General features: G+C 42.6%; 1 protein-coding gene across 3 annotated transcripts in view; it reads left to right on the top strand.

The window, feature by feature from the left end:
* Positions 1-27,318, top strand: part of ELOVL5 (ELOVL fatty acid elongase 5) — an 86,437-nt gene that overhangs the window by 7,850 nt on the left and 51,269 nt on the right. Inside the window, exon 1 of one of the 3 annotated variants that reach the window (XM_074333087.1) lies at positions 1,940-1,981. The exons of the other annotated variants lie outside the window; for them this stretch is intronic. The gene's annotated coding sequence lies outside the window, so the exon portion shown is untranslated. Of the gene's footprint in view, positions 1-1,939; positions 1,982-27,318 lie in introns of those variants that run through there. 3 annotated transcript variants of the gene reach the window in all.

The following is a 27,318-nucleotide window of genomic DNA, read 5'->3' as shown; positions in this document are numbered from 1 at the left end:
GCTCCGCCGCCGAGGCTGAGCTGGGCGCCTCGGGAGTTTCCAGCCGCGATGCTGGCTCACCTGTTCGGCGTGTGGAAGCCGCCGGCGGGCAGGTTCGCACGCTGACAGGCGCCGCGGGAGCGCACACTGTGCTCAGACCAGAGGCGGGATGGATGGGTTTGTGCTCTCAGGTCCGCCCACTGGGTCAGGATGAACTTGCTTGGGGGAAGTCCGGGGAGGCGCCCTCTGGGGAGGGGGGGGGGAGAGAGCTTTCTTTGGGGAGAACAAAACCTGGGTGAGTTTGGAGAGCCTCGGGGGTCGCGAGTCGCGTCGGCACCCCGAGCCTGGGCGCGCCCCCCTTCGTCCCGCGCTGAGCTGGCGGTGCAGGGACCCTCCGGCCTTGTTTCTGCCCTCCGGAGGGAAGACCGCTAGCCCCGGACCACTCCGGTTTTTATTAAAACCAGATAACTACAGCCCGCCGCGGTACTCCAGGAGGGATGAGGCCGGTGCGAAAGCAACGGGGCGGGGACTCGAGAGCGACCCCGAGGTCCTTTCAGGGGTCAGGGCGCGGGAGCGGCGGGCGGGGAGAGAGAGGCGATGCACCGGGTCGGCTCTGGGCCGGGGGAAGACCTCGGGTCGCGGGCGCTGCGAGTCGTAAGGAAAAGTGCCCTTCTACAGTTTCCACGCCTGTAAGACTCACGCCGCGCCCCGACTCCTCGAGTCCAGCCTCGAATCACGCCTGGAGCAAGAGTTGTTCTTCCAAACTGTCCTGCAAACAAACGTTCCTTGGTGTAGCTCTTTAAGGGAGATGGTTTCCCCTCCTGACGATTCTGGTTAAGCTTATCTCCAGCTTCATTGCAAATTTAAAGAATGCTTTCGGCCAACCCCTATGGGTGAATCCAGTGTATGACATATTAATTAGCTGGGCTGAGAAACCGAGGGGTGCTGGCCGGGGAATTGTGCGGAGCAGGCAGCCTTAATTCTTTAATAGTGGGACCCGTGGCAGGAAGTACTTTATAGGGTTGTACGGAAGAGCTAATGTTGCTTGTTAGGCTTTGTAAATTGTTCCCCTAACCACTTGGTAGATAACCTGTTGGTTTGCAGTTGTTTTGCTTGCACATCTCAGCCAACAGCTTTTGGTGCAGAATCTACAGATACGGACACAACCGGTTTTGCATTCGATGGCTGTGAACGAACTCTCACTTTTCATCTGCAGTTAAGGGACAAAGTGGATCACTTTTTTAGCCCCCTTAGACGCTGCCTGGGATTCGCCAGGAAAGCTCCGCACTTTAAAGAGAAATGTCACTCATGTCCCTTTTAGATTTCTACCCCAGATTATAACTTTTCATTGCCAGGAACTTTTTTGTAGTGTTTCTCCTTTTGCATTTTTCTTTCTCTTCCATTTCTAACTGAAGACAGAAGGGAAAATGTTATTGATGGTTACAGATGGCTAATTTTACAGAATATAGAATAGAACTTGGCTAAAAAATGAAAGTAGAAAGCATATTAAAACTTGTTAGATTTTTCAAGAAAAGTTCATCATGCTTCAGACATTGCCCTCGTTCCCTTGACTCAGTTTCCTTGTTTGTCTAAGTGGGGATTTCATGTTGCAGAATTGTTATATGGATTTCAAGAGATGATACAAATGAAAGAGCACAGCATGGGTCTGCAAATGTTTCCTTCTTAACTTACGTTTTTCTTGTTGGGGAAGGGGAAGTGTGGTTTAGGGGATGTGGCTGAGAATGAAACGTGAGAATCCCAAATAACTGGGAAAATATTCAAAACTAGGTTTTCACAAGCACTAATTCCAGTATCCCTATGAATTCATTTTTGAAAATGAGCTCAGTTATCTCATTTTCTGGGATCAACAGAGTTTTTTGTGTTTTGGTTAGAGACTTTGATTTTTGGATATTTGACATTTGCGAAGATGTTTCAAGGATCTTTTTTTCCACTAGTTTGACTGCTGTCAGCATAATTAATGGTCATCCTGCTATTGCTGTAGGTGAGTATATCGATCCTTGGGTGTCCTATTTCCCACTTGAATTATACAAATCAAGGTAAATGTGGTTACCTTCCTTTAAGGGTAACTTGGATGCCTAAATAAATAGTTGACAGTGTGAGTGATAATTTTACTTCTGTCTCACTTGGTCACATCCTTCTGCTCTCCTGTGACATTCGGTAATTATTTTGAATTCTTCCTTTGTTGCCTCCCAACGCTTCTGTTCCTGATGGAGTAATCTTTCCATTAGTTACCCATAACTGAGCCTTTGCATGCAGTTTCAGTTATTCTTGATGTGAGTACCTTCCTATAAATAGTTGCTTTCCATACATAATTCTCATGCCATCCTGTGAGAAGTGTTAGCCCGACTACATCTTTTTTAGAGAATGATAACTAAGCCTATAATTGAGAAGTGATTTTTTTTTTTCCAAATTCTCTTGTATCACACCTTTTCCTCTGTCTATCTTAGCGTTACTAGTAGGCTTTGGTCAGTGGACTATGTGCCATTTATGTAACTGTGTCACGGTGTAACTTAAAAACCTCACCTCATGTTTAAAGGTCCACTTTGAAGCCATCCAAGATTAACAATGTGTCACCTTTCAAGCCTTCCTAAAACGTATTCCCTTCCTTTTAGCCCATATTTGATTCATTCTTGTTGTTAATTCATTGATCTGTCAGTTATTAAGTGCGGTGTGTGGTGTGTGTGTTTGTGTGTTTGAGATGGGGGGAGAGGTTCTACGGAAAGTTGAATGACACAGGTCCTAATTCCAGAGGGCTTCCTGAAGTAGTTTACAGTTTAATCCTTTTACACCCATACTTAACCTTCACCTTGGGCTATAAAAGGGGGTCAGAAGAAGATTTCTTGTGGTCTTGTCTAGCTGTGTGTTAAAAAGGTTTATGGCAGAGCTGTCCATGTTAGACACAGCAGTGCCTTGTGCTGTTGAATTGCTTAGGATGCTTTTGGTGCAAGAGACAGAAAACCCAACTCAGATGACCACCTGACCCGAAAAGTCCTCATGGCAGAGCTTTTGCTTGTTTCCCTGAAGGCCTGTCAGATGTTGGTTATGTCCACAGGCTGATTTTGCAAGGTGGCCACCAGCAGCAATTTGGACCCTCCTCTCACCATATTCTCATAGGGAAACTTCTCTTCCCTCCACCTGCAAAGAAGGTCCTTGGCCTTGAGGTGATTGATTTAGGCCTTGTTTACTTGAAGTAGTAACTAGAACAATGGCAATATGATAACCTGTGGCCCATTCCAGAACTGAGGAAGTGGACTTAAATTTCACCTCACCTGTACCTGACTGCTTGTACATCTTAAGGGAGGGTCTGTGTGGACATGGGGGCCGTGAGCACAGTGTGGGCCTACAGGGATTCAGTACTAAAGAGATGATTGGATTAAACTAAACAGAATCGAACTGACATTTGAATGTAGGCTTCTATTCCATGGAGGAATCACATGCAGAGATAGGAGGGTGAGCATTCTATGAGAGGGAGTTTGGAGAGCAAACAAGTGTAGAATTGGGCAAAAACCAAGTAGCCCAGTTGGCTGAAAGCTGATAGAGAGGGCAGAAGTGGAAGAAAAGGTTAGAAAGGCAACTTGATGATACTAATAATGGCCAACTTTTATTGAGTTCTTAGGTGTCAAACCCTGCAATGAGCACTTTACCTGGATTTATCTCAGTTACTGTTAATTGGTACTATGAGCACTCCCACTTTACAGGGGAGGAAATGGAGGCTCAGAGAAGTTGAGACACTTGCCCACAGTCACAAAGCATAACAGCCCAGGTCATTGGGCCGCCTAGTCTGCTCTCTCTCCTGAGGGGTTTGGAAACAGGGTACCACTGAAGCTTTTGAAGCAGCAGGAGTGCATTATGAATGCTGTGCTCCAGGAACATGAGTCTTGTCAGAGTGTGTAGGATGGATTGGCGTGGACAGAGGCTGGGCAGGTGGCGATGAGCTGGGAGGCTGTTAGAAGAGGCTGGGGCTGTGATAAAGCTCCACCTGGAGCCACAGCCATGCGCACAGACTGGAGAGCCCTCACTGTGCCAGCTTGCTGTGAGGATAAGATCAATGTGACTTGGAGACCAGTTGGATTTGAGGGCCAACAAAAGGAAGGACACTCTTAAGACCGGGTGGTAGAAGAAACATGGTATCATCACGACAGAAGAAGGATGCTTTGTAATCACCTGAAAATATCCTAACAATCCAGATACATATCCACACAAACCGTTTCTTCCCCTCGAGTTGCAGTTCCTTCTCTTTGCAGCCAGTCTCTCTCAGCTACTTCTTGTTACTGTTGCCCTCCTGCAAGTACATTCCCACCACATTTCATCCATTTTCAGACAGTTTTTCACATTTTGACATATCTAGGTAGAGATGCATCTTAAAATCAGTGGCATCTTAAAATCGCGACAAGCACTTTTTTCCCATTGTCATAGTACTGAAGTCAGGATGCTTCCCACCTTTTACTAAAGTGTCACTGGTGAGAAAAGGAAGATCCCAGTGTTGCTCAAACTCATGCAGTCAGTTGCTGGTAGAGCCTGGAGATAGAACCAAAGCTTCTGGGTTCCTTCCTTCCGCTGGGTTATCTCATCTCACATCAAAGATATTACATAAATATTGCCTCAGCAGAAGGTGGTGGCGATGCAGGAGGGGAGACAGAAGGGCAGCCCACAGAAGGGGGGCCGTCGATGGCCTTGGCCGGGGCTCTGAGCCTTGACTTGTCCCTCTGTAGCAAGGTGCGGGGGTGAGTGGAATCTCGGGTTTTGTGATGAGTGGAACCCTGTGCAGAAAGAGTTGGGGACCCTCACAGTCCTGGGCGAGGGTGGGTGTGAGGGCAGATAAGGCTCTCTGCCCCCCAGTCCAGGACCGCCTTTGATGTGGAAGTTTCTGACAGGTGTGGGGAAGGCAGTGAATTAGCCCCCTGCCCGTAGTGACAGGAATGACCAATGCTATTTTCTTCCTACCCAGCCTCTTAGCTAGAACCTCAACCATACCGAATTTTGATGATTTCCGTGATGAGATTTGGGGCTTTTGGGCTGGTGAGATTTGGACTTGAGTTGATGGTGTAATGAGTTGAGACCTTTGGGGACCTTGGGATGGGATGAATGTTTTACATGTGGGACAAATGTGAATCTGGGGACCAGAGGCAGACTGTGGTAGGTTGAATAATGCCCCTCACCCCAGCTGTCCTCATCCTAATTGATAAGATGGGTTGATGGTAGCACTAAATCTATTTTGAGATTTTAACCTCTAGAATGATTTGCTTTAGCGAGTATAATTTAGCTTGGGACTTTGAAATCTTTCTTTTCTTTCTTTTACTCCTTCCTGCCAAACCTTAATGACTGTTTACCATACAGTTACTATGAGTACCGTGTTTCCCCGATAATAAAACCTAGCTGGACCATCAGCTCTAATGCGTCTTTTGGAGCAAAAATTCATATAAGACCCAGTCTTGTTTTACTGTAAGACCGGGTGTTATATAATATAAATATATGTAATATAATACCAGGTCTTATTTTACTGTAATACTGAGTTTTATATAATATAAGACTGGGTCTTATATTAATTTTTGCTCCAAAAGATGCATTAGAGCTGATGGTCCAGCTAGGTTTTATTTTCGGGGAAACACGGTACCAGTTTCAGTGGTTCTGTTTACTTCAGCCTTCCATGCCTGGCCATGACTTGGAGAGGTTTTTGCATATGTATGGGATCCACTCCTGGTTCCAACTTAAATTTATATAATATGCAAAGGTTGTGGTAACCAGTTTAACTGCCCTTCCCTCACCCCAACAGGCAAAGCCGAACCTAATAGAAGATTCCATTACAGGCCAAAGCAATTTACATCCTGGTTAGAAAATATAAAACTTAATATGAAACAAAGACTCGGGGTTGTAGTCTCTGCCCAGCTGACCCTCCTCTTACTTTAATAAATCTTCCTTCTGTATTTCTACCTGCCTCATGATTTCTTTCACAACCTGCGAGCGAGCAGCCACAACACAAATCCCTTGAACCTGTGACTATGTCACCTCACATGGCAACCAGGTCTTTATAGACTGAGTAAGTTAAGGTTTTGGAAAAGAAAAATAAATAAAGATTGACTCATGATAGAGGATTATAGTAAAGGACGTGCATGTTTCTTTGTTTATTACAACTGAAGTAATTTGAGAAGATTGCAAGGCATAGTTAGGTAGGGCGAGGCATAGAACCTAGATGCATAGAACCTAGGTGCCACAGTTTCTTGTCCTAACTTCCTATCAACCATAAGAAAATCAAGTCTGGGCTTGATTTTCTTTTTCTTTAAAAATTAAAGCTTGAACTAAAGTGATTTTCAGGTCCCTGTCCAAACTGAATTTTTTATTTTCACTTTTGCCACGAGAAAATGCTTTGGTTTAGTCTGACCAGGGATAGAGAATGAAAGTTGAAGTCATTTAGGTCTGTGGACGGAAAAGGGGCCACATGCTAAACCTGACAAGCTGAAGAGATTGAAAATAACCACATAAGATGGCGTGAGCATAAAAAAAAGTTCATAACTAAGTGGGCCATGGCAGGAATTCACAGCTTTAGCCAAAAGCTTCCTTCATAAAGTAAATCCGGGTCGGGGGTGGGGTGGGGGCTGTCTGTTGTCTTTTTGCACCTAAGATGACATCCTTGGAATGTCAGTAATTCCTTTTTCTGGACCAGAGCAGGAAAGAACAGAATCCCTCATCATTATTCTTGTCCCTTGATTAACACCTCTATGAGAACTATTAACTATCCTGTACCCACCTATGTGAAAGAAGTACCTGTCTCTCCAGTTTATTTTTATCCAATCCCAGAGATTTCCCCATTTTGCTTTCTCCCTCCCCCTTAATCTATCACCAGTGGACTTCATGTAACCCTCCTTCCTTGATTCTATGTATAAAATAGGCTGCAAGCTGCCATTTTGTGGAGCATTTTCTCAATCTGTTGAGATTTTGCTTCCTGGAAATTGTCAGTTTGGCTCAAATAAATTCTTATAAGCCATCTCTTAGGCTGGATGTTTTTCGTCAACATTACTTGGCATAGTCGGCAGGATTCCAAAGTAGCCCACCCAGGACCACCCGGCGGACCCGGATTTGGTGCTAGGTACCAACAGGGGCCCATTGTGCCCCACCGGCTCCCTGCTTTGCATTGGGGTGAACTTGGGTGCGTTTTTCCTGGAATTCTGGACCTCCCTGTTTTAAGGTAGGAGGCCCTGACTTTTATTTGAGCTGTTTTTTTGGTGTGTTTTTTAAATCCTCGAGGTGGCATTAAAGGTTAAGGGTTGAGATAACCCAGGTTAAGGACAAGAGTTAAGATAACTCAAGGACAGGAGAAAAAAATGGGTGGCTGGTTTTAATTTTGGCTTTTCAATTGGAATTGCTTACTGTGAGTGAACAAAATTTTGTTGGATAAATGAGAAACTTTGAAAATAAGGGGCATTTACTCTCTTTTGGGTATTCTTAGGTGACTAAGAATCTTTGTGGAGGTGTTTGAGGGTACTCCTCAAAACGTGCAGTGGCCCCATCAGGAATTCCAACACAACTGTCATTAAATATTTCACTTGTCTGGGGACACACACATAAAGGCTGGTTACCTAGTGCTCCAAGCCCTCATGGTTGTACTAGGCAGCCACAGCCGGGGAGAGAAACCAAGGCACATAAGAGGATTAAAGTGACTTGGGAGGTAACAGCCCCTCAGAGCTCAACCCATAAGCAGCACACTTCAACCCACTACACAAGATCACTAGATATTTGTTCAGACTCTGCAGGTCTCAGAAAACTAAAAATTAACATGGGCAATCGAGCCTCCAAGGCCGACAAGCTCTCAGACTCCAGCCTCATTCATTCTCCTGCTGATGTACAGCTCCTAGGGAGTGTTTACTTGCAAGTACTTAACAAATGTGGAAAGATGTATCTAGAAGTGATATCAACTTAAGATGGCCCAAATGGAGTTCTTTTGACATCTGAATTTTTTGTGTGCACAATTAGAAAAAGCTGGCTTAAAAATCCAACTAAATGGAATGGGAGGCTTACCTCAATTGGCAAATAGAAAGCAGCCTCTGAAATGGTGTAGAGAGACATTCTTCTCTCCAGGAAGTTAGTAATAAAATTTTAGAGACTGTCTGTGAACTAAAGGTTTCTGAAGCTGCTCAATGCCAATACCCCACTTTGCCCCCTTCAGCTGTCCCACTGTGTGCTTTACTTGTCTGGACTTGCTCTCCTTTTCCTCTGTCTCCTGCAGCTCTGCTGCAGCTCTCTTTGGAGAGGACCTAACTGGTCTTGGACGGAGGGGAATCCACGGTTGTATGCAGGCAGAACTAAGACATCTAAAGATTCCCCCAACCCTCTCTAGGACACTGATGAGTTCGCAAAGGAATTTGAATTAACTGTTCAAATGGTTATATGGTTAGAACATATAATCCTGGCTTTTCTGATTTATTCCATCCAATTAATGCACCTATTGGTTTCTGAGAGCAAAGCAACAGAATTATTAAAGGTTTGCTGGGGAAACTCCTGCAGAGGAATCTGCTTTTACTGTAAAAAGACAAGTCACCTTAAGGATTGTAGAAAACTAAAATAGGATTTAGAAAAAGGAAGGGAATAGAAGCAAGCATAGGGCTGCTCCAAGGACTATGAGGGCATCTCCCCGTCTTCCGGCCACTGGGGCTACTTGATCTGTTAGCACCACCCAGCTAAGCTGCCCTCTCCCTTGGAGTAAAGCTTCTGTACAAATGGTAGGGACATCTGATAGGTTCTGTTTAAATCAGAACCTATTCCTCTCCTGCTAGGAAATGTTAAGGGGCAACAGATTTTTACTACTTAAATCTGCCCCAATTCACCTGATAGAGTGAGACTTTCTTACCAATGATGCCCACATATCCTCCCAGAAGGGTGAAATGTATTTAGGACTAAGTGGATCAGATTAGGAAAATAGTGATTTCAAAAGAAACTACTACTGTGTGAGAGGAAACTAGTCTTGATACTAATGGGATGTTTGTTACAGGATGTTCCTATATAATTTTAGGCTTTTTCCAGTACAGATGATTGGCAATATTAAGTCAGTCACTCCTATTAAAATAATTATTGATAATACTTTGCCTCTACATAATATATAGGAATATCCTTTGAGGCCTGACACACCAGCTGGAATTAGCTCATGGTACAAGCTTACTTTTAAAAGGGTGGCTTATAATTCCATGTATGAGCGCCTGTAGTTCTCCTATCCGTTCAGTAAAGAAACCCAATGGGAAAGGATGGAGATTTGCACAGGATCTCAGAGCTATAGATGTCCTGTGGTTCCAACTCCACGTACCCTATTATCAGCGATTCCTGTGTGTATTGCCAATATTTTTCAGTGATAGATTTATGTAGTGACTTTTTCAGCATTCCTGTAAAAAAAAAAAAAAAAAAGACAAATACCTCTTTGCTTTTCCACGTGGGAAGATCAGAGTTTACTTGGACAGTAATGCCCCAGGGGTATACAAAGAGTCCCACCTATTTCTCTCAGATATTAAAAACTGATTTGAATAATGTTGAATTTCCCAGAAATTCTACTTTAAGCCAGTATGTGGATAATTTATTCTATGCTATATGCAATAACTTTCATGGTAAACATAAATTAAAGTTTTTTATTTAGTTGGATAAGATCAGCCTAACAAGCTGAATTAATTGATCTAACAGGAGCTTGTTAATGAGCCAAAGATCAAATAGCCAATATTTATACTGATAGTTGCTATACCTTTGGTGTAGCTCACAATTTGTTGGGAAGCAGTGAGGCTTCTTAACTTCCTCAGGGCCACCCGTAAGGATGGAAAACAGGTTGCAGAATTTAAGTTAGATGTCATATAGCAACTGAAACAATTGGCAACTATCAAAATTCCAGGACATTCTAAGGATGCCCTCATAGAAGGAAAAGAAAATAATTTAGTTGGTACTGCAGCTAGTCTGGCAGCAATAAACAGCCAAGTTATCCAGACTTGAGATTGTTTCTTCTCCCTGTTAAATCAATAAAAGACTGTTACAGTTCCAATGGGCAGCTGCAAAAGAAAAGAAAATATGGCAACAAAAGAAGGAACTTTGACCCAAACAGATATAGCTTAGCATGTACATGAGCTAACACGTTGGGGTCTTAGAAAGATGGTTTCATGGAGTATTATTAGAAATCTCCTACTGTAGCTCATAAGGTGTATAGCAGATGTTCTGTCTGTACAAAATATAACCTTGGAAAATCGCTCCATGGGTTCCAAGGACATTTCCCATTTCCTTTAGGTCCATTTGAGGTATGGTAATTGGATTATATCCAAATGCCACTATCTCAAGGGTACAAATATGTGTTAGTCAAGATTTGTGTGTTGCCTCACTGGGTTGAGACATCCCCTTGCAAGAGAGCAACAGCCTTAATGGTAAGGAAGTTACTGAAAATACGAATAAGTAATCCTCAATTAGGGAACTCCATTGAGTTACATAGGAACTGAGGGACTTATTTCACTGAGCCAATGATAAAGTCTATTTGTCATATTTGGCTTATTTACAGCATTTTCATTGTGCTTATCCCCCCAGTCCTCTGGATTGGTAGAGTGTACAAATGGTGAATTAAATCTCAATGAGGTACATTTTCAGAAGCTTTTAATCTCCCTTGGCCCAAAGCTCTCCCTGTAGTGCTTCTCAGCCTGAGACATACTCCTTTTGGTAAACCCGGCTTTCTCCTCATTAGTCATTGTTCACCCTATGTGAAGGGACATAACCTTACTAAAAGGAGACATTCTACATTATTATCAAGGACTTATCAATTATCTTAAAGAAATTGGTAAGTTAGCTGATTCACGTCAGTGTGCTCCTGGGAGACAAAGACTTCAAAGACCACGACTCACAAGCAGGAGATTTTCTCCTCTGGATGAGACATCAGTTAAAGACTCTCCAACCAACCTTGTCGGAAGGGCCCGTCAGTGGGTACCAAAGAGGCCTCAGGGCTGAGAAGCCACTGACATCAGGGTGAGACAGCTGTCCCAGGACATGTAGAAGGCCTGTATATCTGCATAATTGATATTGAACTTAAAATAACCATTTGTTTCATTGTCTTTACCTGTCTGCTAATAATAATATTAGTAATAATGATCATTGTTCTTCAGGCTTTTCTCAAACCCTGTACTTACATAGCCCAACTGTTAATAATTGCTAAGGGTGTACAAGATAACCTCTTTATTATCAATAATATTATTTTATGGTTTTGAAATTTAGAAGGAATATTACTATAGAAGGAATGAAAGGGATGTGGGTGTATTTTTGAGAGGTTAAGAGGAAGTCGTTTGTCCTAGTGAGTTGATTACTTCAGAATGAGGAAAAGGAGACAAACTGAGAAGGACGAGTGAAGAAGTAGGAAGGTTAGTGGAAAAGAAATACTGAGAAAGAAATTTTATATATATATATATAAATGTTAGAACCCAACTATGCTTACCCCCAACTCAACATAGACTGCTTACTATATTAATTCAGGTAGAAGCTGACGTGGATGTATATTTCATAAAATGGCCCTCCACATGGCTGCGGAGGCACAGAAAACTTATTTATGAAACTCGTACTGTCCTCCTGGCCTCTAGAAGTTTTTAGGGAGTAATTGTAATTTATACCATTGTGTTCTTACAGCCTTGGCCCCTATTAAATCTTAAGGTTACAGTTCCCAGTTATACCAATAGCAGAAATCAGGTTAATAAATGACACTTGAGTGCTTCCAATATAAACTAGATAGGCCATATTAAATCAAAAAGGTGAAAGGGTGAATTCTGGTTATGTCCCCAATCTATGTGGAATTCTGAATTCACCCAATCCTGGCCTGTCGTATCCACCCCAACAAACAAGAATATATGGTACATGGGACGGGGACGTTTTTAATTGGGAAGGATTAGAAAATTCTTCTGTCATACTAACTGATTTCTATTATAATGACACCAGGTTTCCCGTAAATACTATAGGAATATTGTGTAATACTAAAATCATAGGCGAATTAACTTTGCCTGAGGTTAATACAACCCATGATAATATTGATACTGGAAATCCAATGTGTTGGGATATTGAACTTAATCCTCCCCATGAAGTCCTTTCTATGGAAACTAATTGGCCAAAAAAAAGTAGAACTTCTAGATCCTGAAATATAAGAGTCTTCATTCATCTCGCCAAACTTATCATAAGGTACAAACAGCAGTAAACGAGAGAGGAAAATATATTAGCTTAATAAATTATGATAATGCATGTAAAGGGTTCTTTGGTTGGTTAGCATGTTTGCTCCCCTCAGACTCATACTTGTCTAATATTAGACATTTTTCTGCTCCTAATCCGTGTTACTGGTTTAGTACTATTGCTCTTGGTCCTAGTTTGTACATGTTACACTAGATGCAAAACAACATAAGGCAGAGAAAAAAAACTCGGATCGTGATAGCTCAAAGGTTAGAAATGATCCAGAATATATTTAGTTTAGACATACAGGATCTGACCGCCTCCCATTTGCTCACCTTGTCTTTTAAATAAATAAACAATTTGGCCTTGACTGCCGTCTGACGGACGGTCTTGCCCCACCCCCATGGTCAGACATTCGGCAAGACAGACGCTGACACTAAGACTCCCTAGGGATGGGCCTTCCTAGCACTGTGGGACCACACTATGCAACCAAAAGGTTGGTCATCCGTGCATCCTTCAGATTGATTTATGACCAAAAGGGGAAACTGGAAGGAAAAGGGGCCACATATTAAACCTGACAAGCTCAGGACTGAAAATAACCACATATGATGGCGTGCGCATAAAAAAAAATAAATTCATAACTAAGTGGGTCATGGCAGGAAGTCACATCTTTAGCCAAAAGCTTCCTTCATAAAGTTAATCTGTGCCTTTAAGTGAGCCTGTCTATTGTCTTTTTGCACCTAAGATGACGTCCTTGGAATGTCAGTAATCCCTTTTTCTGGACCAGAGCAGGAAAGAACAGAATTCCTCATCATTATTCTTGTCTCTTGATTAACATCTTTATGTGAATTATTTATTAACTATCCTGTACCCACCTATGTGAAAGAAGTACCTGTCTCTCCAGTTAACTTTTATCCAATCCCAGAGATTTCCCCACTTTCCTTTCTCCCTCCCCCTTAATCTATCACCAGTGGACTTCATGTAACCCTCCTTCCTTGATTCTATGTATAAAATAGGCTGCAAACTGCCATTTGGCAGAGCATTTTCTCAATCCGTTGAGATGTTGCTTCCCGGCAACTGTTGTCAGGGTGGCCCAAATAAACTCTGATAAGCTTTCTCTTAGGCTGGATGTTTTTTGTCAACAGGTCTGAGAAAGGCAGATGTCAGAATCAGTGATGGAAATTATAGTTTTCTCTTTACGAGGTTAAACATAACTGCTGGAGATGTTTTGACCTAGCACAGTGAATTGTTTAGGAAGGTAACCTGACCTAATTTTTAATTTCTGTAGTAGAAACCTCCACCCACCCACCCACACCCCCAACCTTGATTTCAACCCAGAAATGTTATCATTACCAAACTGTTTGGTTCCCACTGGGCTCCCACTGATGTATTTCTTCCATGGGAGCGTTTTTATTTCACTTGTAGGCATTTGCTTTTAGAATTGTGTCCTCCCTGGATTTGAAGTACTCATGCTTGCTGAGTGTTCAGAAAAGCGAAATTCCCACCCTTCTCTCCTGCCAGTTCTGTGTGAAGTACAGTTAGTTGTGTGTAATGTGTTAGTATCCCTTATATGTTAAGTTAGACTTTTGTCTTCTTGCTGACTGGGATTTAGGATCCCAATTTGTTTTAAGATTTTTAGTGCTGGTACTGTCGTGCTTCCTCTAGTTAAGAGAATAACCATTTTCTTGAAACATACCTGCAATTTCTAACTATACTCCTTATACTAGATTAGCCACCCTCCTGTTAGCACATGCTAGTTTATAGGTTCCATCTGTTAAGTTCTAACTTTGCCCTTTTCTTTCCCATTGTCAACAATTTCACCCTGTTAGAACGAATCTTTTATAAGCCAAGCCCATACTGAGCAGATCTAATTAACGCCATGCTAGAGAATTGGCCACTTAGATCTTTATTTTATCTGAGTTATTCTGAACCCCAGAGTACCTGTTCCCCTTTTCCTGGCACAGCAAATGCTACTACAAAATAATTGTCACGAATTTCTCTTTTCCCAAAGGATAGTTCTCATAATATCAAATTCAGTAATTACCGTGTTTCCCTGAAAATAAGACCTAGCCAGACCATCAGTTCTAATGCATCTTTTGGAGCAAAAATTAATATAAGACCCAGTCTTATTTTGCTATAATATAAGATTGGGTCTTATATAATATAGTATAATATAATCTAATACCTGGTATACTATACTATACTATACTATACTATACTATAATACTGGGTCTTGTATAATATAAGACTGAGTCTTATATATTAATTTTTGCTCCAAAAGACCCATTAGAGGTGATTGTCCGACTAGGTCTTATTTTCGGGGAAACGGTATTCATTTGCTTCCCTGGGAGTTTGGCAGTGTGGTATATGTCCCTAGGGGTAGTGTTCAGGGTACCTCTGCTTCAGCCTTTGGCAGAAGAAATAAATTGCTTGAATATTTACAGAAGCTGTTGATAACCTCCATCTGCCCCATCTGTGAGCTGATATGCACCTGTGAAAATTTGAGTTTGCTTCTTACAGAACTTCTGAATATTTGTCTCTAATGTGGCTCTGAGGTGCATTTATAAGAGCATCCACTATGCTTTTTTTTTCAGTAAGCGACGCTGTAGGAAGTGTATTGAAGAAGACAACATTTCAGGCTGGCAGCACACTGGATAGGGTTCCAACTCGGCCACTTACGGCTGTGTCGGCTCTGGCCATACATCATTCCACTTCGTGGCGACTTCTCTGTAGAACTTGGAGGTGATAATACGTGTGCCTACCTTAGAAGGTGTTCAAATCATCAGTATTACACACGAAAGTTAGATAGGGGATTAACTTAATTTGATGATCATGGTAAAAGATCCCTCTATTTCATAGGATATTCACTGAAACATTGTTTATAATACCAAAAGATCGAAAGAGTCAACAGAGTAAATGTTCTTCAGAAAATGAAATTATGTTGCAGTTGGGCAATGGAATACTTTGCAATTTATAAAAAGAATTAGCTGGTACTGAATATAGCTGCTCAAACAGCATATCCCAGGCACTTTTCCAAAGTGCTCTGTGTATATTAATTCATTTTGGCCTCAACAGAAACCCCAAGATAGGTACCCCAATTTTGCACATGAGGAAACTAAGGCACAGAAAGTTCAGTGACTTGTTCAAGGCTCTCCAGTTAGTAGGTGGCAGATGCAGTCTTCAAACCCAGGCAGACTGGCTAGAGTCTGTCTGCACTGAGCTGCCTGGTCTGCTGTGCACCTGTTAGCCGTAAATCTATGCATTTACAGTTCTTGATACAGAACTAGAAAAAACAGAGTTGAGTTTCTTATTCATCGTTACACTGTGGGCGGTTGACAGTGTATCCAATGTAGAAATTTTGCAGTAACTAATGTAGACCAAGTTAATAGAGGAATAACATTTAAGATGAGTCCTTGAAAGAAGGTGACCTTTTGTTTCTTGTCTGACTCCTTTTTTAGATATTCTGCACTTAAGCCTCCTCTTTTTGGTGTAACCAGAAGTGCATACACAGGAGAACTCTATAATTACTGGTATAAGAAATCAGTGTTCAAACTGTGCCCAGGTGCCAGTTGGCTGGACTAGTGTGACAGGCCAAGGGCGGCGTCCAGCATCGGTTTCCTTCCCTGGCCCCAGCTTCACCTGGGTTTTATTTACAAGGTATAGAACACCTGAGAGGTGCGGGCTGGGACAGCACCCAGATCCTCTCGGGAGCCTCTGTCTCCAGACTGTCTGATTTCCCTTGTGTGGAGGTGGAAGTCATGTGTATTTTGAAAACATCTACTAGGTCATTCTGACACAGGCCCGGCTAAGGGCCGCTTGTTCAGGCTGCAGATACTCCCTTTCCACCAGCTTCAGTTCTCTTGGAGTTACTAGACTCTTAGAACTCCATTTTCTTTCTGGGTGTGGTCACTGGGTCTGACAACATAAGGGCTATGAGCACCGTAATTCCTAAAATCAGAAAATCACCAAATGCACAGGACAGCGTATATATTAACACGGAATGTGACCAGGTGATAAAACAACTATTTGCTTTAGACACACACTACACAAGAGAGGAATAAATGATTACTAGATAGTTTGCTTTTAAAAATAACCACATTGTATGGGGCGGCTGGTTAGCTCAGTTGGTTAGAGCGGGTGCTCTTAACAAGGTTGCTGTTCCATCCTGCATAGGCCAGTGAGAGCAGCGCCCTCCACAACTAGATTAAAACAACTACTTGACTTGGAGCTGATGGGTCCTGGAAAAACACAAATAAATAAAAATACCACATTGTAGCAGATTTTTTTTTTTTTTTAACACTGCCTCTCCTCATTTACCCCCACACCCAAACAACATTTATAAAATGTGGATGTTTAGATTCAGGTTTTAAAAAATAATGTGTTTTCATGTCACATGCCTTATTTACATTACACAGGTTTGAATTTAAATCTTTTTTGCCCTGGGGGGGAGGGGGGAGGTACTTAACTTTGTTAATTATGTTTCTCCACCCTCTTTCAATTTCAACTGAGGCGCTAACACTGTCTTTGTATATTTTGTACAAAATGAGCTTGGAGAACGTGATAATTTATTTTAAATATTCAAGTAATCACATCAGTTAAGAGACTGTAATCAGGTAAGAATTACAAGTAGCTGCACATAGCAGAAAATGTTGCGTAAAGGCCTCTAAAAAGCTTGTCTCCCAGCTATTTGCAATTACCATCTGATTTAATGGTAGGAATACGATGGAAGTAGAGCTCAACCTCTTTAAACCCAGCCTTCAGGGGCCCTGGTAGAGGCTCGCATGGGACACTGATGTCCTTGATCTGCCTTAGCTGTCGCCGGCCTGCTCTCAAATGGTATAGATGTTTAACCACTATGCTGTACACTGAAGCTAATATGAAATAGTATTGAATGTCAACTATAACTGAAAAAAATAATTGAAAAACAAAAAGACCTGTTCTTCATAGGTCAAACCCTCATGCCCTAGGACCTTTGATCCTTTTCACTGAGTTAGATGTTCTCACCGCTTCCTACTTGTATAACCTTGGTTCTAATACTTAACCTTCGTCTGCCTCAGTTTCCTCATTCTTCAAGTGAGAATGACTAGTACTTTCCTTCACCCTTTGCTCAGTGTCTGGCATATTTATCTCTATCTCCTCTGTACTTACATACCATCTGGGATGTAGTAGATGTCTAGCAATTATTTGCATGTATGTTTCTGTAAATATGTACCTTTCAGGTATAATCAGTAATCTGTGCTCGTGTCTGTGTGAAGGGCAGTGTCCCTTGATGGACCGACAGGATTTAATATTTCACGAATGGGGAGTCCACTCAGGCAGGGGACTCTTGAGGGCTCCCTTCCCTTCCAGTGTTGCCATTCTCCCCCTCCAGGAGTAGGGCACCAACAGCCTTACGATCATACAAATTGCTAGAGATCCTGCCTGCCCAGGAGCAGAGGTGACACATGCTGTTATTTTAAAGGGCCTTGCCTATTTGCTTATTCCCTTGTAGAGTGCTCAGGTACAGTATGCCCACTGCAGATCACACTGGGGGCATTGTCCCCAAGGAGGAATAGCATGAACTCTGGTGACTAGGCACCCAGCTCTTCCATGGTAAAATAATGGTGGAAACGGACACGCTTTTTTAACCTCGTTTTGGTTAGCCGCAACATGGAGCCCAGGTGGAAGGAGACCATATAGGTTGGACAGAGCCTATCTGCTTCAGGGGTCAAGTGGTCATTAATTCATTGATCATTTACGTGTGCTGCCCTCTGCTAAGGAGCATGGATCCCGCAGAGACACATGACAGTACACCGACTGGCAAAGAGATTATAATCCAGTAGAAGAGGCGAGGTGTGGAGTTGAGTCAGCAGATACTTACTGGTGCTGTGGCTACGGCCATGTATGGTGCAGTTAGGTTTGGCTCTAAGTGACGGGGATCCCAGATGCCCAGAGTGGTTGTGGGAAGCTAAACGTCCTGCTGGTCTCTACAGAATTGAGGCACCAGCCACCCGCCTGTGCTACAGATGGTGGGTGCGACGGACAGTCCTGTCCACGTGGAAGCTGGAGTTGGTGGAGGGTACTGACAGATGAACAGATGTCACGTGCTACAGTGGTAAAGGCTGTGGCCGTGCGGTGGGGGCAGACGGGCACACCTGACTCAGGCTGGGAGGATCAGGCAAGGTTGCCTGGAGAATGAGCAAGAATTTCTCTGGAGGAGAGAGGAAATAGGCATTCAAGCAAAGGCTCTGAAGGGAAGGTGGCAGGTCACTGGGGGTTGGAGGAGCCTGTGAGGAACTGAAAGAAAGTCAGTGAGGAAAACCAGAGGAGGAAGCAGGGGCCACCGTGTGGGTCCTGGGGCCCACATTGAGGAGTTTGGACATTTTCCTGAGAGCCTTTAACTGGTTTTGAGGAAGTTAGTGACCTAGTAAGATGCTTTTTGTGGGGAGGGGCGGGGGGCAACACAAGACTGGAGGCAGGGAGGATCCATTAGGAAAAGAGTGCATTAATCAGGTTGACAGGATGGTGGCCTTGACTAGATGTGGCTTTGGGGATCAAAATAAGTGACTAAGAATCCTCTCAATTTCATAGAGCTTAAGAACTGGGAAAGAATTTAGAAACAGTGGCCTGCATTTTCACTTGATAGATGATGAAAGCCAGGTTGAGATGTTAGATGGCTTGCCCAGGGCCACACAGCGAGCTGGAGAGCAGCACCAGGAACCGTTTTTCTGCCTCACTCTTTCCTTTATGTCACTGCTGAATGTGCTAATTTGGGGAAATGGCACTGTGGGCATTCAGAGAAGATGGAGAAATAGAGAGGGTGGCTGGCACAGGAGCTGGGCCTTAAAAGATAAGTATAAATTGGACGGGAGAGTCCAGAGGGCCTGTTAGGTAGAGCAGATTACGTGAGAATGGGTGTGTGTGTGTGTGTGTGTGTGTGTGTGTGTGTGTGTGTGGTGTGCCTGAGTTCTGCGTTTTGAGTACAGTACTAGGGTGCAACTAGGAAGTAGTGTAGTTGATAAGGCTACAGAAGTATTTTGAAATAATGAAGGCTTTAATATAAGACTACGTAGTTTAGCCTTCTTTAAGCAACATTTGGTATCAAAAGGACTAACATGATCTTGACAGGAGAGTCTTTATTTTGTTTAACTTGTGCCTGTCTCGATGTCTTGTATCTGGTGGTCATGGTCCTCAGAGTAATGCCCCCTCCCCCCGCAAAGATGTCGTGTCCTAATCCCCAGCACCTGTGAATATGTTAGGCTACAAAGGGGATTAAGGTTGCAGACGGAATTAAGGTTCCTAACCAGCTGACTAACTAGGAAGAGTAGCTTAGTTTATCTAGGTGGGCCCAGTGTTGTCATCACAAGGTTTCTTAAACATGGAAGAGAGAGGCAGATGAGAACTAGAAAGATGGCGGCTTGAAGAAACTTCGCCCAAGGTTGCTGGCTTTGAAGATGGATGAAGGGGACCCTAAACCAAGGAGTGCAGGCAGCCTCAAGAAGCTAGAAAAGTCAAGGGAAGGGATTCCGCCCACAGAGCCTCTCCAGAAAGGAACGAAGCCCTACCGACACCTTGATTTTAGTCCACTGAGACTCATTTGGGACTTCTGATCTCCTGAAATGTAAAATAAAATTGTGTTGTGGTAAGCCACTAAGTTTATGGTAATTTGTTAGCGCATAAAACTAATACAGGGGTCAGTATGTGTTTGTCAAGTGAATGAGAGCCGTGCTGTAATAGATCAATGTGACAAATTCATTTATTAGTTGGATTGGATAGGAGGAGTTTCTGGGTGGCAAGGAATCCGTAGGAGACAGTTCTGGAAAAGAAGTGATGAGGATTAGACTGGAGAGGGGGTGGGGTGGAGGTAGAGATGGGGGCATCTGAAATTGCAGCACCATCAACAGCACCCAAAGCCTGGGTGGCCAGGTGTCCAGTGCCGGACGAGGGGTCGAGCACGCTTTGGGGGCTGGCTTCCTGGGAAGGTTATGGGGCTAGTCACGGAATTCGGGGTGTCAGAAGGAAGAGAAGGTTGTGAGGGGAAGTGTGATAGATTCAGCTTTTGGCTTGTTGAGTTTGAGGGTTAGGAACACCACATGTATGTAGTAGGTGGAGAGGGATCCAGGTGGAAATTGGTCTTTGGGGTCATAATTGAGGACACAGGATTGGTGTCATGGGTCCTGATTGATCTATACTCTTTCCTTAAATCTCTCCCTTTGGTGAAGAGACTCAGCAACCCTTTTTAAGAAGCCAGTACGTCACAATCTTTAAAATTAAGTTTTTCTCAGTGTCTCACCTAAATTATTTTTGCTGCCATTGGAATTCTGCATACCCTTAAAATAGTTTTAATGAAGATAAGCGAATGCTAAATAAATAACGCATTTAAGTAAATAAAAGTAACATAATAAATAAATAAAAGTAATCCTGTAAAACACCCCCTTGCATGCTTCACCCCATGCTGCAAGGTGGTCTTCCAGGAAGCCTCTCTGGCTCTGGTTGGTCTCTGTCACCCCGCCAGTCACTCAGGGTCAGTGTCAGCCCCTCCGGTCCTGACGCTGTCAGATCTCACCCACGTGAGAGGACGGAGCCCTGAACAAAACTTGGCTTGTGCTGGAAAAAGGGAAATGGATGCTGTCCGCTATAGCATTCCCACATCTGTTCTTAAAAATACCAATTTGCCATCAAACTATATATATATATATATATATATATATATATATATATATATATATATATATATTTATATTAGACATGGTTACACCCTGAAAGTTCTTGGTTTCTGAATTCCTTTGTTCCTCCTAATAAACTTGGTTGTAATGATTGAAATTACAGCCTATTTCCTGAGAAATGGGAGAGAAACCATTTCAGAGCAACTGTGTAAAATGTGCTGACATCAGAGATTTGTTTTCCTGTGGCACCACACTGGCCTCCTACCTGTCTGTGATGCTCTTTTATCTCTCTCTCATCGCCCCCTTCTACCTACTTACGTGGTGGCATTTGCACCGTGTAATTTGAGCTTACAAGTGAAGCGATTTTCAATGACAACTGCACTGAATATAATTTAAAAAATGGTAAAGCCTATAAAGAGATGAAGTATGACTAATAAAGTAATGACTTCCATAAACCACACATAACGTTCACTTTCAGTTTCAATGATGAGTGACTTACATTTCGTTCTTCAGAAACAGAAATAAGATTGAAGCAAGAGGGCTCTTTCATTCTAACCTGACCAACTAAACTTTCTGTTCTCCCTTCCCCTTGATGTAGTGAAAATAAGACTTATATGTGCTTCTTTGTGGGTTGTCATTTACATTAATCAGTATCCTTATAAGACAGCCCCCAAAACATCCAGAAAGTTTGTCCTGCTCTTCAGTTCCGATTCATTGTTACATTTCAACTACTGTCCACACAGTTGTGACTTCTTTTTCATTCTTGAAATCATATTGTTTCCCCTAATGAGACCGTCTCCTTCGCTTACAGGCATTTCTCTGTAATGTTCTCCAAACCAAGAAAGCAAATAGAGAAAACATTGTGTAGAGAGAAACTTTCAAATATCTGCTCTGTGTCTAGCATGGAAAGGTTACTGCCCCGAGCTCTAATTTTAAAAAGCATAGTTTCTTCCTAACCCATGGGTGCATGTAATATGTACCTTTATAGTAAGTATTAAGCTTCACTTTTTGTTCTCTCATTGACACTGTTCTCTTTCAAAGGAATAAGCTTCTACACGGTGCAAGTCATGCTTGGGGAGGTTGAAAAGTCCCTCAGATTCTTCTTATATTGGAACAGAGGGGAGCGTCGTGTAATTTCCTCCCTCTTGTTTGTATTCATTCTTGTCGCTGTCTTTCTCTGCTGGCCTGTTTTTCTTCCTTCAGCTGGGACTGTTTTCCTTCTGCTAATTATATTCCTGTGCAATGTCAGGGCCACACCTGCAACTGACACCCCTTTTAGAGGAAGAAAGGAGATGAACCCACAGACCCAGCCACTGATGCAGGGAGTAGATAGCAGCTGGGGCCGCAGCCTGCAGGGGAAGGTGGCTTTCTTCTGAGGAGGCCGCATGTTGAATTTTTGAGAAACCTGCACGATGCAAACTTGAACTATTTAGCTAAGTGAGTCAAAGAAACCTGCTGAAAATTGGACAGCTGAGGCGACAGGCAGGCAAATGGAAAGTGTGGTTTTTAAGAGGTGTTTTGTTGTGGCAAGTTGAAGTCAAGAATATGTATTTTTGTCTTTGATTCTGAGCTAGTGTTCGCTCTCTTTCTCTGTATATAAATATACAAACACTCCAGCATCTGTATAATGCTTGATGAGGGTGAATACATTCTATGTGCAGTTCTATCTAATGCAATTTAGCCACATGGAAACTTGCGTCTCATTTATGACTCAGAATTTTAGTTTTTGGTGAATAAGAGTTTCCACGAGGCGTATCCTGATTTGGAAGGGAAGTTAGTATTATGCTTTGGATAAAGAAACTTTCAGAGTTTTTATGCCCACATAGTAATGTGAAAAATCAGCTCACCCTGTTTCATCGGGGTTGAGTTTCTTGTAATACCATACTACATATAATTTGATGAGTTAGTAGGGAACCAGTAAAAACTTATTTCACAGAGTATTTTAAAGAAAAATATTTATTACAATTTTTGCTCATTATTGTTAGCTTGCTTTCAAAATGACCATATTTTAACAAATTTCAAGGATTTGAGTGTTCAGATTTTAAACTCTGTGTACTCCAAGTTAAATTTAGCTCCTAAAGTCAAGTATAAAGATATTCTTTTTGAGCTAAATTTACAATGTCTTTTTAGAAATAAACTTTATAGAGGGAAAAATCTGTACACAGTTTTTAACACAGCAGCTCTCAAACTTTTTGATTTTAGGACCTACACTTGAAAAAAATTGAGAACCTCAGAACTTTTGTTCATGTGGATTGTATCAATTGGTATTTACTCTATTAGAAATTAACTTTGCATCTTTTTAAATGAAAATTTAAAATAATTAGTAATATATCTAAGAACAATAATTAGCCCATTACATGGTAAATAACATCAGTAACCTATATTTTCATGAAAATATATTGTTCAAGACAAACAAAAATAGTGAAAACAGGCATTGTTTGACATTTCTGCCAAACTATCTGGCTTTATGAAAGACAACTGAATTCTCTTTATCTGCTTGTGCATTCAGTCTTTGGATATCACACATCATGTCGCCTCTGCGACACTCTACAATGATAAGAGAGATGATACTGAAAAAGTAACCTCCTAGTCGTATTAGGAACAGTGTTGATCTTATGGAACCCTCCAAAGGATTCAAGGACCCTCAGCCGTGTGTGGGCTGCGCTGCAAGAATCCCTATTCTAACTACATCCTATTTAGTGTATTTTTAAATAAGGACCACCCTTCTTAGCTATAAAAACCTTACTTCAGCAACTGTTGCCTCCTAGTTCCTTCTGCCTAAGTTTCTTAATGTATGCCACAAGAGCGCTGAATACCACCTTTGTGTTTGAACTTCACCAGGTGGACTGGTTTGGGTCATGTCAAATAAATGTATTTAAGTAGGGTGCCCTTCTTAAGTGGATAATTTTTAAAAGTAAACTCATGTCTTATAACAACATTGGTTACTTTTATGGATGTCCTTTTGGAGGGCTATAATGGTCAATTTAAAAAAAAAAAAAATCCAAAACATAAAGTAGTAAATTAAGAGATGGTGGTCTCAGTGTAGCATAAACAATTTTTGAGATGGTCGTTTTATCTATTTATCCCATTGTCTTTGCTATCTATACATTGTAATGTTTGGGCCTTCAGATTGGCTGTTTTTTGGGAATAGTTTTTAAAATAGCTAATTTCTTTTTTGTTCATGCCTACTTGACTTTTTTTTAAACTTGTTTTTTGGACACTGCTTTTTCTTTAATAAAAATTTGTTACGTTGTGTCCCACATCTCCACCTTCTTCTGTTTAATCTTTATAATTTCATGTGTTGCAGAAAGTTTCCTCTGGCCTTTTTTTTGTACTGGGGGGATTAGTAAATACTACATCTGCCTCCCCTTTGTTTTATTCTAGGGAATTCTTTCAAGATGGTTATAATCTTCGGTTCTGTTATCTGAATCAGGTACCAGAACACCTTGAGCTGTTCCATTTCTAGATACCGAGATTTCTAAGTGGGATATATGTTGCAATGTCCAACACAATAGTCACTTGGTTACTAGCCAGGGGTAGTAATTGAGCCCTTGCAATGTGGCTAGTGCAGCTGCGGCCCTGAGCTTTTAGTTTTCATTTTAATTAACATACAATTAAAAAGCCATGTGTAGCTCACGTCCCTGTTATTGGGCAGTGTAACTCTGAAGGGTACCTGGCAGCTCCTCAAAGATTTATTCCTGTCTCCTCCTTGACCTCAGAGTTTCTTGCAGGCTCATCGGTACATTTTTATAATAGTTTTGTATATTTTTGTCTATCAGTTTTGGAAATGCTGTAGCAGGTAGGTTTCACTATCTCTAGACTGCTTTACCCCAGAAATGGAACTAGGAGGGAATATTGGACTTGAAAATGGAGGCTCGTTGATATTGGCTGCTTTTTATGAGCTCTTGAGGTGGTTCTAGATGAGAGTTCAGGAGAAAACAGAGTTAAGGGTAGGATTTTTAGGTTGGGGAGATTTGAACAGATTTGTCAGCAGGGAACAAAAAGGGGGGGCCTCCTATGGAGAGAGGAAATTGAAAATAAAAGGGGTAATGGGAGTCAAATTCTTGAAAGAGGCAGGAAAGGATCCAGGGTGCATGTAGGAGGATGGAAAGCCACTCTTTTTGAACGGGGAGGGACAGATTGACTTTTTCAAAAAGTGTTTGAATTTTTTTTGAAGTGCAATTCTCATAGTATAGAAATTTATCAATTCAGTGGCATTTAGTTATCCATAATGCTGTGCTCTTATTACTTCTATAAAATTCCAAAACATTTTCATCACCCTCAAAGGAGAGCCTGGGTCCATCAGCAGTTACTCTCTGTTCTCTCCCTCCCTGAGCATCCGGACAACTGCTAATTTCTCTATTTTTATGAATGTGCCTATTCTGCGTGTTTCCTCTACACAATCACACAATCTGTAACCTTTGTATCTGACTTCTTTCACTTAGTATACTATTTTCTAGGTTCATCTGCATTATAGCGTATAAAAGTAAGCAGAGGGAGTTTTAAGGAATTCATTTTGACAGCCTGAATCTCAGCAAAACAGTTCAGCCAGCTGGATATACCTTGGATTAACACGTTGCGTTCTGCGGGGTTTAAATCCCTCATACCCCTCTGTTCCGGCAGGTTTTTAAAAGAAACTACTTTAAAATGCACTCTTCTCTTTAAAGCGTAAATGCTTCTATGTCATTTATTATTTTTCTATGGAATTTTTTAGGATTTACTCACCTATGATGTTAGTAATCCCTCCTGGTGTGATACTGCAGAAAGCAGCTTCCTTTGTTATTAACGAAACAAATAATTCAATAAAATGTGCAAAGTAAAAAGAGTCAACAGTAAAAACGAGAATTCTCGCTATCTGTCCTTAACGCATGCATGGCTCAGAAAAAACGAAGATTCTTGTGATTCGTACGCAACGTGTTAAGACTCCACAGAGGTGGATGTGGCATCAGGAGTGTTTGTGGAATGGCTGGCTGAGAGGTCCAGTCTGAGCAGGAAGACACGCCCCCTGGGGCCAGAGCTGGGAGGGGGGGCAGCAGAGGTCTGCATCTGGTGCTGGCAGTTGCCAAGGGCAAACTGACTGCCATTGGGGGCTGGGGGGGGGGGCGGTTAGAGAGGAGTAAGAGGGTAGGAGCTTGCTTTAAGAGGGGGAGGAATGTCCTATTTCAAAATGGGATAAATTTGAGGCCCCAGGTTAGAGCATGCGTGTGGAAGCAGGAGCCCACCCAGAGTGGGGATCATCGCTTCTGTTGGTAGACCAGTCATCCATCACCGCCCTCTGCAGTGAGCAGATGGACAGACCAAGGTTCCGAGCAGGCCAGTGAAAGGGAAGACCGCCTTGCTGGGTTCTCGCTCGGTTGGAAGTAGGGTGGTGGCGAGCAGACCCTGAGTTTCTTTCTGCTTCCTTGGAGGAAGGTTGGTCAAGCTGAGCCAGCAGTTGTGGTTGGTGCCAGGAGCAGAGATAGAGGCCAGCAGTGTGGACAGCAAGGCGAATGCCGGGCCCAGCTGTCTTCTCCTGATTGCCTCAGAATAAAGGGCCTGACTGGCTTCCAGGGTCTCCCCATTGAGTCCCCAGTCTGTTCTCCAGCCTCCTGACCCGGCACACCTCTCATTCCTCCATAGGGAATGGATGCGCATTGTGTCCGAGCCCTGAGTGGAGGGCGATGAACCAGGCAGGCACAGCCCTTATCCTCAAGGCCTTAGATACTCACCAAATGTTTATTTGGGGTGTGAGTAGAGGGACCTCACTTAGCCTGGGGCTTTGGGGGAGGAGTCAGGGAAGAGTTCTGTGAAATAAAGGATCTCTCAGCAGAGGTTTACAGCATAGATATGAGGTCAGTGGGAAATGGGGCAGGTGGGTCAGGGAGCTTTCCGGGCTTGGATGTGCCTCAGTATAGGGGGGCAGTGGAGAGGGTGGAATGAAGCACGTGTGGTTGGGGCTGTTGAGCAGGAGAAGAGGGCAGAAGATGGGTTGGAAGCATGTGTGCGCCAGCGCATGAAGGGGGCTCTAAGCAAAGTAAGGAATTATATGTTGTATCCAAAGAGCAAGGAGATATAGTTGAAAGGCTTCAGGCGGGAATGGCCCTAACAATTTTGGTGGTTTAAAAAGAACACTGGTGCAGTGTAGAGATGAATAACACGGGACAAGAGTGGATGCTTGAAAGTCAGCTTGGAGTCCACCCGAAAGAAAATGGTGCCCTGGGATAGTGGTGGGAAGAAGTGGGTATGTGTAAGGTGCTTGGGAGATAGCACCAGCAGGCTGAGGTGATGGCATTGCTCTGGCACCCTGCCCCTTCAACCTACTGTACCCTTTCCTGTGCCTTCAGCTTGAAATACCCATCAGCATTCTGCCTCCTACGCCTTCCGCCTTCTGAAATCCTTTATAACCTGCCCATGTGCCATTTGTGTGTCGTCTTCCCTGATCCACTGCTCAGAATCAGTAACCTTAACAAATATTTATAGAGCGTTCATATGTTTTAATGTGCTTTAAAACATTGCTGACTTGGTTTTCTAGTGAAAGAGGAGC

This window comes from Rhinolophus sinicus, linkage group LG05, assembly GCF_036562045.2.
Source record: "Rhinolophus sinicus isolate RSC01 linkage group LG05, ASM3656204v1, whole genome shotgun sequence".
NCBI classification, from domain to species: domain Eukaryota; kingdom Metazoa; phylum Chordata; class Mammalia; order Chiroptera; family Rhinolophidae; genus Rhinolophus; species Rhinolophus sinicus.
The sequence above is the reverse complement of the archived record's forward strand: the minus strand, read 5'-3'. Positions and strand labels throughout refer to the sequence as shown.